Here is a 14,558-nt window from a genome sequence, read left to right on the forward strand (position 1 = left end):
TTTTAGTTTCGATGCATGTTTTACATTTCATAAATTCACTCGTTATATCTTTAGGAATACCGTCCAATAATTGATCTTTACTTAAAATATTTAAATATTTAAAATTCACATGACCCAATAATCGATGCCATTTTTCTTTCAGATTCATATTATTTTCAATTTTGTTCGCGATATTTACAAATTTATTTTTCTTTTTCAATACGATAATACTTCTCATATGATATAAACCATTCCTTTTTACAGCAACAGCTGTTATTTCGTTTTCTTTATTAATAATTTTTGCCAATTTATTTTCTAAAATAATTTTATTATTATTCGTAATTTTACTCACACTAATTAAATTCGCAGTCATATCTTTTGCAAAAAATACATTTTTCATATTAATTTCACCTTTTTTACCGAAAACATCAAAAATACTAACTACATTTCCGACTTTTGTAGCTTTTACAACACGATTATCGCCCAAATGAATATTTATAGGATTTGTTAAAATTTCAAAATTTTCAAAATATGAATCATCGTTAATAATATGGTCCGTACAACCACTATCGAGTAACCAATTAATTTCGCATACATTATTATTATTATTAACCTTACAATTTTGCGCTGTATTACAGTCAACTCTCGCAATCCAAGCTCTGTTGTATTCTTTTTGTTCTCCTTCTTGCTCGGCTTGGTGCGCACGCATTCCTCTTTGGCCTCTGCCTCTTCCACGGTTGCCACGTCCTCGATGCGTGCCTCTGCCTCGCGTAGATGGCCATGTTGAACTGCCGCTTGCATTTTGGTCGCCATTTTTACAATCTCGCTGAATATGACCAACTTTTCCACATTTGAAGCACCTTCTTCTATCGGACATGAATGCATTTGACCTCGGCTTGTAATTTTCCTCTTTTTGCATTTTTATTTCTTTCATCAAAATTTTGCTTTTTACATATTCTGCCGTTTGTTCTTCTTCTTTTAATACATCAATTAAATCGCCTATATAGCTATAGGACTCCGGCAAAGTATTCAATATATAATTCAGTTTTTCTCTTTCTGTAATTTTTGCACCCGCACTTTTTAAATCATTAATGCACTTTTCAAAATCGCTAAAAAATGTAGAAGCGTCATTATAATTTTTTAACTTAATTTTTTCTAACTTATTTCTGTACACAATTTGTAAAGCCGTTGATTCTTTCAGATATAAAAAAAAAATAAATAATTGGCGCGTACACTTCTGTTAGGTGTTTGGCCGAGCTCCTCCTCCTATTTGTGGTGTGCGTCTTGATGTTGTTCCACAAATGGAGGGACCTACAGTTTCAAGCCGATTCCGAACGGCAGATATTTTTATGAGGAGCTTTTTCATGGCAGAAATACACTCGGAGGTTTGCCATTGCCTGCCGAGGGGCGACCGCTATTAGAAAAATGTTTTTATTAATTTTGCTTTCACCGAGATTCGAACCAACGACCTCTCTGTGAATTCCGAATGGTAATCACGCACCAACCCATTCGGCTACGGCGGCCGCCGCAGATATAAACTATCAAATTTTTTAATCATGTCATATGCCGTTTCTTCGTCATTAATGAATTCCATTTGCTTATTGGAAATACCGTTATAAATGAGACTTATTGCTTTCACTTCTTTTGCGTCCCATTCTTCGCCTTCTTTGTCCGTCTTTGCTCGTTCAATATTATCTGCGCACTTTTTCAACTTGAGCGACATTGTTAATCGTTTTTTCCTAATGGCGTAATCTTCACCATCAAAAATAGGTATCTTGATTTCACCATTGTCAGCCATTTTGTATTGTAAAACTTTCTCGAATTTTCTGACTTAAACAAGAATACAATTTTGACTTTTATTTTAAAACGATAACACTTTTTAACTTTTAACTTTAACGGCAATACTTCACAAAATATTACACGTGCTTTCTGACATACACTGTAACTTATTATTTTTAATTTTCACTTTAATACGGTACCATAGAAAAACTATTATCACACGTGCTTTTTGACATACACGGGATTATTTTATTTTTATAAAAAACGGTACCACTGAAAACCACCTAACCACAACCTGGCACTGCTACCATGTTGAGATATTGGTGTGGTTAGTGAAATAAAACTCATAAATTTAAACTATTAATTATATTATATTAGATTATTATTTATTGTTATTAAAGAGTGCGTGCGGGTGCGTGATCTTTACTCGTCGGGTGCTCGATCAAAACTAAATCTCTCTCAACGTCAATGGCAAGCGGGCAAGCAGAGTGACGCTATCCCCACTTACTCACTTCATACATATGTATGTATATGTATGTATAACATATGATGTATATATATAATATATACCGTATAATATAAATGTACCTTACACATTCTCAACAGTAATGAAGGGCAAAATTTGTCAGGAACAGGCCAATTTCCTCTTCATTGTGCATTAAGGAATACAAGTCAAGGTCTTTGTACGATTTTTACACCCATTAAATATGCAACATTACACTTGAAAATTGTCAATTCGTTTTTCAAGTTGCTACTACTTAACATGCAACAGCTTTTGAAGGTCTCAAAACCACCTTGAACAATACTTTGCGTAGAATTTTCACAACCATTTTTTGTTTTCGCAGCCATGGCTTCAACGTCGCTGGTGTCAACTTAAAAGCGATTCGAGTAGAACAGTTATAAGAAGGAAAATAAAAGCTCATATTTTTATTTTTAAGATTACAGATATGTTGCTTTGGTTGTTATGATGCCACTTCATAAGTTATTTGCACATTCAAGGTCGTGGGATGGCATACGAGCAAAAACAACAAAAAGGACTTTGCACAAAAATGTCTTACAACGACAATGAAATAAAACCAAAATATTTGTATTCCAACAAAAACAACATCAGCAAAACACTTTATAGTTGTATCCGTCACTCAGCGTGGTTTTTAAGTTATTCTTGCTATTTTTGTTGTTCAATGCGTACCATACGGGTCATTGTGGGTGGGAAAAGAAAAGAAACGCGTAAAAGCAGAAACAGCGAAATGACAAAACACTCAATAAATTATACTTATTGATCGTTGGCAGTAGCGCCTCGAAGTATGCTGTGGAAAGCAATTGACGCTAGCTGAAAGGAACGTAGCAAAAGCAAGTGGTGCTGTGAAATTTGAGATGGTATTTTATATTGGTGATGAGAATATCCCAGTTGGAAAACCGCAAGTAGTGATGTGAAGGTTGCGAAGTATTAGCATGAGGATTTAACAACGAAATCATTGCTGTTATTCTAGAGACAAGTATGGGAAATCAAGACCTTGGCTTTAAATAGCTTCAATAAGCTGACAAAGTACAAAAAAAAAAGAAAACAACATAAAAAAAAAACAAAAATATGTGCGCAATTGAATTTCTTTTGAATTCGTAATTTGAATTCTCAAATGACGTGTCAAGCAGTAAGTCAGCGATATTTACCACCAGTGGTCCTCAATACCTTTAAGGAGGTTTTGAGTATTGGACTTACATTTATTCAATTTTCCAGAATTTTATGCTGAAAAAGTTTTCTGATGTTAAAACATACGACGTCCTTGAAAAAAAAAACTCATAAAATATGGTAATTTAATACGTCAAAAACTGTCAGACTGTCAAATGGCACATTAGGCACAGAAAAGCGATTACCTAAACCTGAATGTATATGAAGCGTAGAAGACTTTTGTTGAGCAAAGATATAGTCCAGTTGAGAAAAGCCTTAAAAGTGTGTTTAAGCCGGCACTAGAGTATTGAATTTTTCTTCTTCTTGATTGGCGCGATAACCACTTAAGCGATTTTGGCCGAAATTAACAAGGCGCGCCAGTCGTTTCTTTCTCGTGCTAACCAGCGTCCATTGGAAACACTAAGTCAAGCCAAGTGGTCTTGCCAACGCAGACTACCTCTACTACCACAAGCTGGTTGGTTGGTTAGAGTGGTGACTCATCCAGAAACCAACTAGCGCTTCCGCACCATTTTTTTGCCACATCCTCGTTACCAACTTGTTTAACAGTTACTTACAGCAAAATTATATCCAATCTGTGCGGTTTAGGAACCTTATTAGGCTGTACACGTCTATGCCAGACAGTTGCTCGAGACTCTCGAACAGCGGTTTGCCCAGGGTTAACATTCCGTACTTCCATAGGGTAGAGCATTCACAGAGGAAATGGAAGATTGTTTCCTTTTTCTATGGTTGTTTACAACTATGACGGTATGTGTTATGAGGGATGCTCATTTTGGCGGCTTGTGCCGCATGGGATAGTTTCAGAGCCGGACCATTTGCATCCATACGGACGACTCAACCCAGCCAACGAGGCCGTTGGAGCTTTATTTGCTGCACTATATCTATGTCATCGTAAAGCTCATGCAGCTCATCGTATACATACATACTCACCGTCGCCAACGTGCAAAGGTCCAAAAATCTTCCACAGAATCTTTCTCTCAAACACTCCAAGTGACGTCTCATCGGATATTGTCAACGTCCAAGCTTCTAAGCTGTACGGTAGGACGGTCATGATGAGAGCCTTATAAAATCTTAGTTTTGTTAGTCGAGAGAGAACTTTACTAATCAATTGCCTACTTAGTTCAAAGTAGCACTCGTTGGCAAGGGAGATTCTCCGTTGGACTTCAAGGCTGACATTGTTATCGGTGTTAAACCTAGTTCCTAGTTAAACGAAATCTTTTAGCACCTCTAAATCATAACAGAAACTGTTGCAAAACACGAAAAACACAAGGAATTTCCGAGATCTGCAGACTTTATTCAGCCTTCCTTCTTGCAAGGGAGCTTAATTTTTCTGAGCCTCTTACCTGTCGAGCTGTCCTCTATGCGCGAAAGACAGTTCATGTGGGAGAAAACACGAGAGCAGCGAGTTATCCGATCAAAACGCCTTCTAAACAAAATAAGACACCTTGAAGCGCTTGAGATGTTATGGTATTTTTCTGACGAAAAAATGCTTACACACAGCCACTGTTATGATTTTAGATATTGTGTGCATTAACAGACATGTCGTGGCACCACACTTCTTTACTCAAGGATTTCGAGTGAATTCTGTTGCATATATCGAGGCTCTAGAGGCAGTAGTAGAACACTGTATTGATAGTTTATTGTTGTTTACATGAAGGCAACATAAAACTGCCGATTCTATTATAGGACAACATCAGAAATTTTGTTTCAATTTAGAGGATATTGCCGACAAAAGACTGAACGGCTTGCTAAAACTCACGAAGACGTGCATTATGAATTATATAAAATTATATCTTCGACCAGAGAAATAGCACTGGCAACACAGTGGAGCCTAGGGGTCTAAGTAAGATCCTTGTACAGATCAGGCAGCACTACCTAACCTAACTTAGTGGAGAAGCTCGGCCAACCAGTTAGAGAAGTATGTAACTTAATTTTTCTACAAGGGATATCTACAGTATGTGCAATAATATTTATATACATAGTAAAAATTGTATACAGCAGTTTTGTAGCACCAGCGCAAGTAGAAGAAAATCCCACTATGCAAAATTGCTGTCAAGAAAAAATTTGAGAGCGAGAGAGTAATTTTCGCTGAAAATCTTAAGTATGCAGAGCTCTGACCTTATTAATTCGTTGTTCTTGTTCTACTATGTCTTGTTCTCTATGTTTGTTTTGAACCTTACATCACTGCTATAAGCAGAAAATTTAATTTTCAGCGGAAATTTCTGTGTCATTTGAGCAAAATTTACAGCTCACTTGCATGAATAGAGTTTATACGAGTATAATACAAAAATACGGTTCAAACAGCAGACGAGACATAGAATCAAACGTAATCAAAGCGAATTTGTTCTACGAAAATTCCAAATATGTATGTACGAGTATGTAACTTGGCTAAACACCAGACACTTGAATGCTTGTTTTGGCCGTTTTTGCCCAAAGGCGTTCAGAATGTCCGACATGTGAAGCATGAAATTTGTGCTCAATAAAGTTAACTGCCTTCTGCAAACCACGGCACGGTGTGAGAATCTATTAAAACACAAACATATACACAAATAATATATTTGATCAGCTATTTTGCAGCAAATCTGGATGAGTGAAAGAACCCACTGAAGCCTGAAATGTGCTTGTGTGCATGTGGAGCCGTAGCAAGTGGTCGGATTCTTAAGAATTTACCCTCAAACCAAGAATTTCGAAACAAAAGTTCACTTGTCTGCCGCTTTAAATGCTGGTGACCTTGTCTGTTATGCGCTAATGTATAGCACACTTAGACGCATAGTAAATAGTTGACTTTTGTTGCATGCCACAACTTTAAAGAACACCGAGGGACATACGTGGCACAGCGAACATTGCCGCGAGCAAGTCGAAAAGTGTCTGCGTCGATGGCAACTGAAATTTATGGCAGCTTTGGAATGGCGTTTTTTTTTAATATTTTTTTTTTTGTGTTTTTTGTGTTTTTGCGTACGCTAATAAGTAAGTAAGTACTATATATAGTATAAGTTTGCGCATGTATGTGTGTATTTGTCTTTTCTTTTTATCTGTCAACAAGTTTGCACATGCTGCACGCGCATTCTTGCGGTGGATGTTGGAAAAACCAGCGGCAACAAAAGTTTTTCGATGGCAAGCCAAATTCGCAGGCCTTGAAAGTGGGCAACAAAAGCGAAGGAGAAAAATGTGGAAAGAAAAGTGACTAGGAAGAAAAAGAAAATAAGAAGCGAAAAGTCACAGCATATTCCTAGCAAAAAGTGCAAATGTGTGCATGTATGAAAACATATATGTATGTATGTATGTACGTATGTATGCATATGAGCAAGACCAATGGAGACACTGCTAGCAACGTCTCAGACGTAGAAAAACTGGCAGCATTCCAATGAGATTCGGAGTAGTTTTGCTTGCGTTTTGAAGAAAAAATTACTTTGGCACCAAAAAAATGCCCAAACAAAATTATATATTTATTCACATCTGAGGGCATCTGAGGAAATTAAGCGAAAATTGTGTGTGTGTGTGTGGGTGTGAGCCATTCAAAGAAAAACGTGCATTTCAAGCATCGGTGTAAATTTTCTATGCACGCAGACACATTGGCGCTTTGGCCAAGGAAATCACACGAAATTGCCGAACCACACGATGATGCTCATGAGAGGCAAATCAAAGCAAACCAAAAAAAAAAAAAAATTTAAAAAAAATACATAAACCTAAAAGTCATTCCCCAGCCGGTCCACTACACTACTTTTATGCCTTTAAATGCATCCCAGTGCGTATACACACACACACATACAGGTAGATTTCTATGCAGAAATTATACCAACTGCTGAGTAGTCAGCGTATTTGCACAAAAACCTGAAAAAATTGAGAAACAAATAAACTTGCGAATGATTTCAGCACCCAAATTTCAAAAAAAAAAAAAAAACAAAACAAAAAAAAGTCTGCCACTAAAAAATGTTGTACTACCAAATAAATGGCCACGCAAAAAAGTAGTAGAAGAAAATATATAAACAGGCAGGCATTGAGCAAAGTGAAGTGTGCAACAAAGAAAAAGAAAGAAATTCACAATGTGCATCTACAGAACTATGGCGATTCAAAGATGTACAGTAAATTTAGTGCACTCGAAAATTTAGTTCCTCACAAAGTGGCACAGTGGGAGAAGATGTGATTTTTTTTTGTGTTTTGTCCTTTCACGTCAACGAATTATCTCTCTATTACCAATCCCGCCGATCCTTCGTCTTCTTCTTCTTCGTCTTTGGTCGTCTGCGGTCACCAAAGATCTCCACCCCGAGGTACTTAAACTACATCACTTGTTCAATAACAGTTCGCTCTATTTCCAGTTTCCATTTTATTGGATGTTTTGGTATGACTAAGCTATTTTTCTTTTCAGTTGATACCTCCATATAAAACCCATTTGCGGTGACTAAAAATTTGTGTAATAGACGTTGTAAATCATCCTCTGAGTTGCCTACTAAAACAGCGTCGTCCGCATAACATTTATGAGAATGATCGTCTTCTTAACTTAGGTCAGCTTCTGTCAACTGTGCTCTTCTTGTAGTCTTTGAGGAAGCCTGCGTCGGTGACCGTCTTTTGGCCAGATAAAATGACAGGTCCGCTTACATGGGAATGATACGATTTCTCATCTTTTAAGCTGAAATTATTTAAGCTGGACAATTGAGTTGATTTACCATATCTTTAATCGAACGTCCATCACAGAAGTGCTAAAAGGCTAGTCACACTCTATGTAAGTTCCACCGCTATAATGCATAGAAAACGAAACTACTGGCCAGCTTTACACCAACAGCTTTGATTTCTCTGTTCGGGATGTACCAGTAGGTCTCACGAGGTCTCACGCTCAAAAAAGAGAAGTCGCAAAGAAGCTCATTTCGCAACTAAGGTAACTACTAATACCATTCACGGTTTCCCCAGTCTTCTTAATCTAATCAGGTCGGCTTCAATAAATTTCTGAAACACAGCATGAATAGTACGCCGAATCACTTGACAGTCACAATGATGACCTAACTTATATCGCAGCTCGGAACCTGCACACCATTTGCGGTATATGCTGGGGTTGGCCGTGTTGACGACTTTACCGCAGCAAATACTGACAAACAAGGCCAGCCCACAAATTTAATACTTAGTCAGATTTCAGAGTTATTTTCGGTTTGGATGAGCAGTTTACTGATTCCAAATCTGAGACTCCCTGTCACACTAGCATCCATAATCCTGTTTTTAACTAGACATTACAACAGCTGTAATAGCAGAGGGAGGTATATATCACACGACCATCAGAGCTTTTTCTGATACCATCACATAGATGAGCCTAGAAATGTAAAAATTCCCCACATTTCAGAGATCTTGTGCCTCTTCGAATCTGTATTAAATAATAGGATGCGTTACATCACTCACTAAGTTGATTACTTTACTTAGAAGGTGAACAATAAAATTAAATGTTTATAGGAAGTTTTCTCAACACGCAGTATTTTAGCTGAATCCACTCAGTCACAAGAAGTTAAAGAATCAGTGGATTGGTTGCCTGCTACTGCAATTACTCATACTGTAAGGGAAGTAAATATCTACTCCGACAGTCAGGCGACAATTAGGCCTTTAGGCTCGTTGTTTGTACGTTCGAAATTAGTCAGGAAATACCATGCTTCGTTTTCGACTGATTCTAAATAGTTCTGTCCTTAGCTCATTTGGGTTGTCGGTTACAGTGGTATAGCGGTAAACTGCTGGGATGATGAGCTGGTCAGACAGCGGACCCTCCAGACGGTTTAACCGGAAAATGAGAGGATTGGGGATCCTTAAGAACCTGCAGTCTGCTTTTGGGCTAGTGCGCAGACGTGCAAAGTCGTGAGATCCTTCTGGCCACGGGTAGGTCGGGGTAGCTCGACGGAATTTTTGAGGCTAACAAAGCCGCAGCTCTCAAATTTGATGTGCATTCTTACCAGTCATTGTTCGTTAGATGTCCATGCGGTGAGACTTGGGATTCCTCAAGTCCCTTCTACGGAAACTGCTTGGAGGACGAGGTGGAATCAGCTCAGCACTTTCTCCTTAGCTGTCCTGGCCTCGTAGGTTCAAGTTTCAGATATCTGTGCTGTCACTTTTTTGTTACGCCTGTGGATATAGCAGATTTGAATATTACGCACCTGATGAATTTCATCAGCAGATTGAAGCGGTTAACCTAATTAGTCACCGTTTGGTTATCATCCTGCTTTTCCCCCCCTTTTCGGAGTATGTTTTGTTTCTTTCTCTGTTTTTTCCTTTCTGTATGGCATACCAATGGATGAATTTGACTTTTTGTCCGCATAGGTCCTCGTTTGGGCAGCCATATATCCTAAACTGACCTAACCTGGGTTTGCCCCAAAGGGAAATCGTATTTCAGCTTCTTATTCCTTGCCAAATTTTTGTGGGGTCGTGCAATATTATCTCAAAACAGAACCAGTTTCTCGTAGTCTTCAGTAAATTACACCAAATACGCTAACATCAGGTGCTCGGCGCGCAAGACACCGTAGCATGCATTTATGGAATGACTCCAAGGATACTCCCTCGCGAATTCCGTAACACATTTAGATGCATATTCTTCAGAGTTATACGTTGCCGTGATCATAAGCAGAAATCAAAGTTCTTTTCACGAGCCAAGTCACACAGTCAAAAATCAAGCTTTTAAGTGTTGAAACATGAAGTCCAACATGTAGCCAAATTAATCAAATTTGTCCGAGATATAAATGTTCTAGTGGGTCAGTTGGGGGCACTATATCTGCTTGCCTCTTCACTTTTCCAAAATAAGGAATTCGCAAAAAAGGGAATGAGAAAATGCGTAAATTTATAAAAAAAAATTAAATTTAATTTTTTCCTTTATATGGAAAGTGAAGCAGTTTCACCAACTCTCCCGAGGAACAGTGAGAATTTCCATTTCAAATTTGTGTACTGCTACTGATTGAATTTTGCGGCATATTTTCGCAGATATTTTCCTCGTCCCTAGAGTGGCTGACCCCAAGCCCTTCAAATTTTTTTTCATGCAACGAATATCTCTCTTTTTTGCTTTTCAACCAGGACTCGCCTTATCGACATCAGCATTTCGCCACACTGTATACTTTTGCGGTACGTTTTATGCATTTCCGAAAGCATTTAATTTCTTGTCGCCGATGTTGAGGCTGACGACGATACCACGCATTCACGATACTCGCAGCTCACCTAGCAGAGCACAGTCAGTTTTCTTTTATTGTTTTATTTTTTTGGGTTTTATCTGTTATTGGTGTTGGATTTAACATGAAAGGAAATGCACTTTTAAACACCGCCATCTCCAGTGTCGCCTTCATGCTGAACGAAATGCATACAGACACACGCACACCATAAACTTGCACTTACACATAAGGGTGCCATATATACATATTTATGCAAGAAAAGCTGCATTACACCACATATGCACATAAACTTATTCCACGCATAAACAATTTATGCATGCCATACCCACACACGCAAGCGCGCTGGGCGCATACTCGAGTACAAATATACACATGCATGCGCAAGTGTTGATTCATCGGTTCGCAGACATATCTACTCCTGCCTTACACTCACTCATCGCACAGCGAAGGGCATTTTTGCAAGACATCAGTTAAGTGCGGCTGAAATTTATGGGCGGAATGCAACACTAACACAACAAACACAACGGCAGCAACATGTTTAGAAGCAAAAATATCAGCAGGAACCAACGATACATAGCTGGGAATTCGCAAGTGACGCCTCGAGGTTGGCAGTGGAGGCGCAGCACGAAGGTAGCAGCATAAAAAGAGTGTTGGTGCACATTAAACATGTGTATAAATGTATCTACAGCTCTGTTCAAAATAATAAGGATGTGAAGATTTATTTTCTTTTAATTAAATGAAATAATTTTTTAAATGTTGTTCGCTTTATTAACCAAAATCATATGAATCAAAGCTTAAAACTTTGTGCAAATTGAAAAACAAAACAAAATTGAAGAAATTTTCATTAAAATTTTTCAGAAACAAAAATAAAAGCAGCACAAAGGTACAGCTTAAAGAAGTGGTCGCCTACACCTGTGTTCAAAATAATAGGAATGTTAAAATTTATATTTCTTTATTTAATTAAAATAATTTTTTTCAATTCATTTTCAAGCTGGAAACTTTGCGCACATTGAAAACCATAAAAAAAATTGAAGAAATTTTCGTTATAACTTCAAACATTTTTTTCAGAATAACAAAGAAAAGCATAAAACAAAGGTCGTATACTCCTGTGTTCAAAATAATAGGAATGTGAACATTTTTTTTATTTTTTTTTATTTAATTTAAACTTTTTTTTTATACAATTATAGTTCATTTTAAAGCCAAAATAATATGAATCAAAGCTTCAAGCTTTGTGCAAGTTAAACAAAGCAAAATAATTTTATAAAAATTTCTAACTTTTTATTCTAAGTTTAAAAAAAAATATATGGGTACACAATTCTAAAGCGCATTTGATTCTAATATACAAGAAATTAAAGCTTAAAGTGGCTAAAAATATAGTATATACAATTTCTTGTAAAAACATTCTGAGTGCGCTTCATTTGGAAGAAAGTGCTCAACTCCTTCCGCAAAAAAATTATAAAAAATTAATAAACTGGCTGTTCCAGACGATTAAGGTTACTGAGTGATTCTTCTTCGACAGCCTGGGGCAGTGCGCCAACCTAAATCACTTCAACCATCTCCACTACATCAACAGCTCTGGTTGGCTGTAGATATCTGCCCTTTGGAGGTCACAAAACGGTATCAAAATGGTGCTTAAGTGCTACTTGGCGAGTGCCAGTGTGGTACTTCAACCATTTCACCTACCTACCAAAACTAGCATTTTATTATAGTAGAAGTGAATGGACTGACGGTCGCCGTTGCCGAATGGGTTGGTGCGTGACTACCATTCGGAATTCAGAAAGTAAACGTCGGTTCGAATCTCGGTGAAAGATCGAAAAATTAAGAAAAAGTTTTTTCCAATAGCGGTCGCCCCTCGGTAAACCTCCGAGTGTATTTCTGCCATGAAAAAGCTGCTCATAAAAATATCTGCCGTTCGGAGTCGGCTTGAAACTGTAGGTCCCTCCATTTGTGGAACAGCATAAAGGCGCACACCACAAACAGGAGGAGGAGCTCGGCCAAACACCCAAAAAGGGTGGACGTGCCAATTATATATATCTATTAGGCCGGGTCGATTTGTGGGGAGGCAAAAAAATCGCCCATTGCTCTGTGAAAATCATGTTCTAGGGATCAAAATAAGAAACTTTGCCGAAGGAACCATACCTCTAAAACGAATTCTGATGTCCCCCAATTTGGGTCGAACTTTTTAGTTTCTTTTCTCATGTAAAGGCCAAAAATGGTGATATTTTGAAATGATTGTATGGGGAACCCCCCACGGAAGTTCCAGGGGGTGTGCCACTGGCATGGGTGGATCGGCCGTCCAAAGTTAGTGGGGGTCGGTCATACATTTGGACTCGATTGGAGCACTCTAAATGGGTCAAAGTGGGATTTTTCGTTCGACCCAAATTGGGGGACATCAGAATTCGTTTTAGGGGTATGGTTCCTTCGGCAAAGTTTCTTATTTTGATCCCTACAATACGATTTTCACAGAGCAATGAGCGATTTTTAAATCGACCCGCCCTAATATATATATATATAAAACTGCATACTAAAATGTTTTGTGCAAGCTTTGGAAAAAAGTTCGAAATTTTTATGAGCTTTTTACATTTTTTTTAGTTTTGCACAAAGTTTGAAGTTCGATTTATAGGATTTTCGTGGTAGAATGAACTGTATTTTTGTAAAAATTAGTTTTACATTCGCAATTAGTTTAGGAAAAAAACTAGGGTCTGTCAGACTCACGCACGGTAGAAGTGAAACTTCTAAGTTGGTTGTTCCATGCATGGGAGCCCCGGTTTAGATCTCTCCCCCCTCTCGTGTTAAATTCAGGTTTTCATATTTTTTTTTTCTATATCACTCCACATAAATTTGTACTATTTATTTTTGTCCTTATTAGCTTCAAATTTGACACTTGGGTGCAGTGTTGCACTTGACGCTGACATTTCTTTGCACTTCCAATGGTATTTTTTGCCTACTTTTGGCGCGTTAATCAATTTGCTTTGATCACCGAAACGGTTGAAATGTCATTTTACAACCTTCTACTTCAACTATCGTCACTCGTTTGGCAAACGCACTCATTGTATCGCTTCGTCTCCTCCATACCTACCATCTATTTACTTCACAGCAGTTTCTTATTGCTTTCCCGCTTACACACATTCAATCGGCGCTTTATCTGATACTCACACACAGCACTCATTTGCACGGGCTATGGCTATCTATAATACCCGTTGTCGGTTGTCGATTGTCGGTTGCCTCCCTCACATCGTTCAGCGCTTGCGATGCGAGAGAGCGACAGAGAGAGCGAATAGGCGAGAGTGGGAAGGAGCAGCTGCTCCTTGGCCCCGCCCATTTGACGGATTTCGGTAACGCTCCGAACTTACCGTTTCACTCGCCTATTTTCAATCTGCCTTCGGCCCCCGACGCGCCTAAAGAAGTTTCACTTCAAAAATTCACATCCCTATTACGATGAACACAGGTTTTAAAGAAGATTAAAATTGATATTTTAATGAAAATTAAATTTTTTTTTTTGAACTACACAAAGTTTAAAACTTTGTTTTATAAGATGTTCGTTATAGAATGAACTATATTTTTATTAAAATCATATTTAAATTAAATAAAAGCAAATAAATCTTCACTATTATTTTGAACACAGCTGTAGATGCACTTAATGTGGGTGAACACTTTTTTATGATGTTATCTTCATGTCGCTTTTCTCATTAATACTGAATAAAGAGTTTGAAATTTTGATCAAAATTTTCCCAATTTTTTTTTTATTTTTTTATTTGTTTTATTGTTTTTTTAAGCTTTGTTTTATAGGGTTTCGGTAGTAGAATGCACTGCATCTTTATAAAAAAATAGTTTAAATTAATTAAAAAAATAATTATCAACACTTCTCTACATACTACATCACATTCCTATTATTTTGAACTCAGCTGTCCGTACAAGTATACTTTTGTTTGTATGCCCATATGCGTAGTCATTGCGTCTGCCACTAGTGGTGCAGCTACCATTCGCGCGCA

At 37.7% G+C, this 14,558-nt stretch overlaps 1 protein-coding gene across 1 annotated transcript in view; it reads right to left on the reverse strand.

Annotated features, from left to right (window-relative positions):
- The window catches only part of LOC128860423 (chondroadherin-like protein), an 83,243-nt gene that overhangs the window by 47,914 nt on the left and 20,771 nt on the right, over positions 1-14,558 (reverse strand). The window lies entirely within an intron of this gene.

This window comes from Anastrepha ludens, chromosome 4, assembly GCF_028408465.1.
Source record: "Anastrepha ludens isolate Willacy chromosome 4, idAnaLude1.1, whole genome shotgun sequence".
Classification (NCBI taxonomy): Eukaryota; Metazoa; Arthropoda; class Insecta; order Diptera; family Tephritidae; genus Anastrepha; species Anastrepha ludens.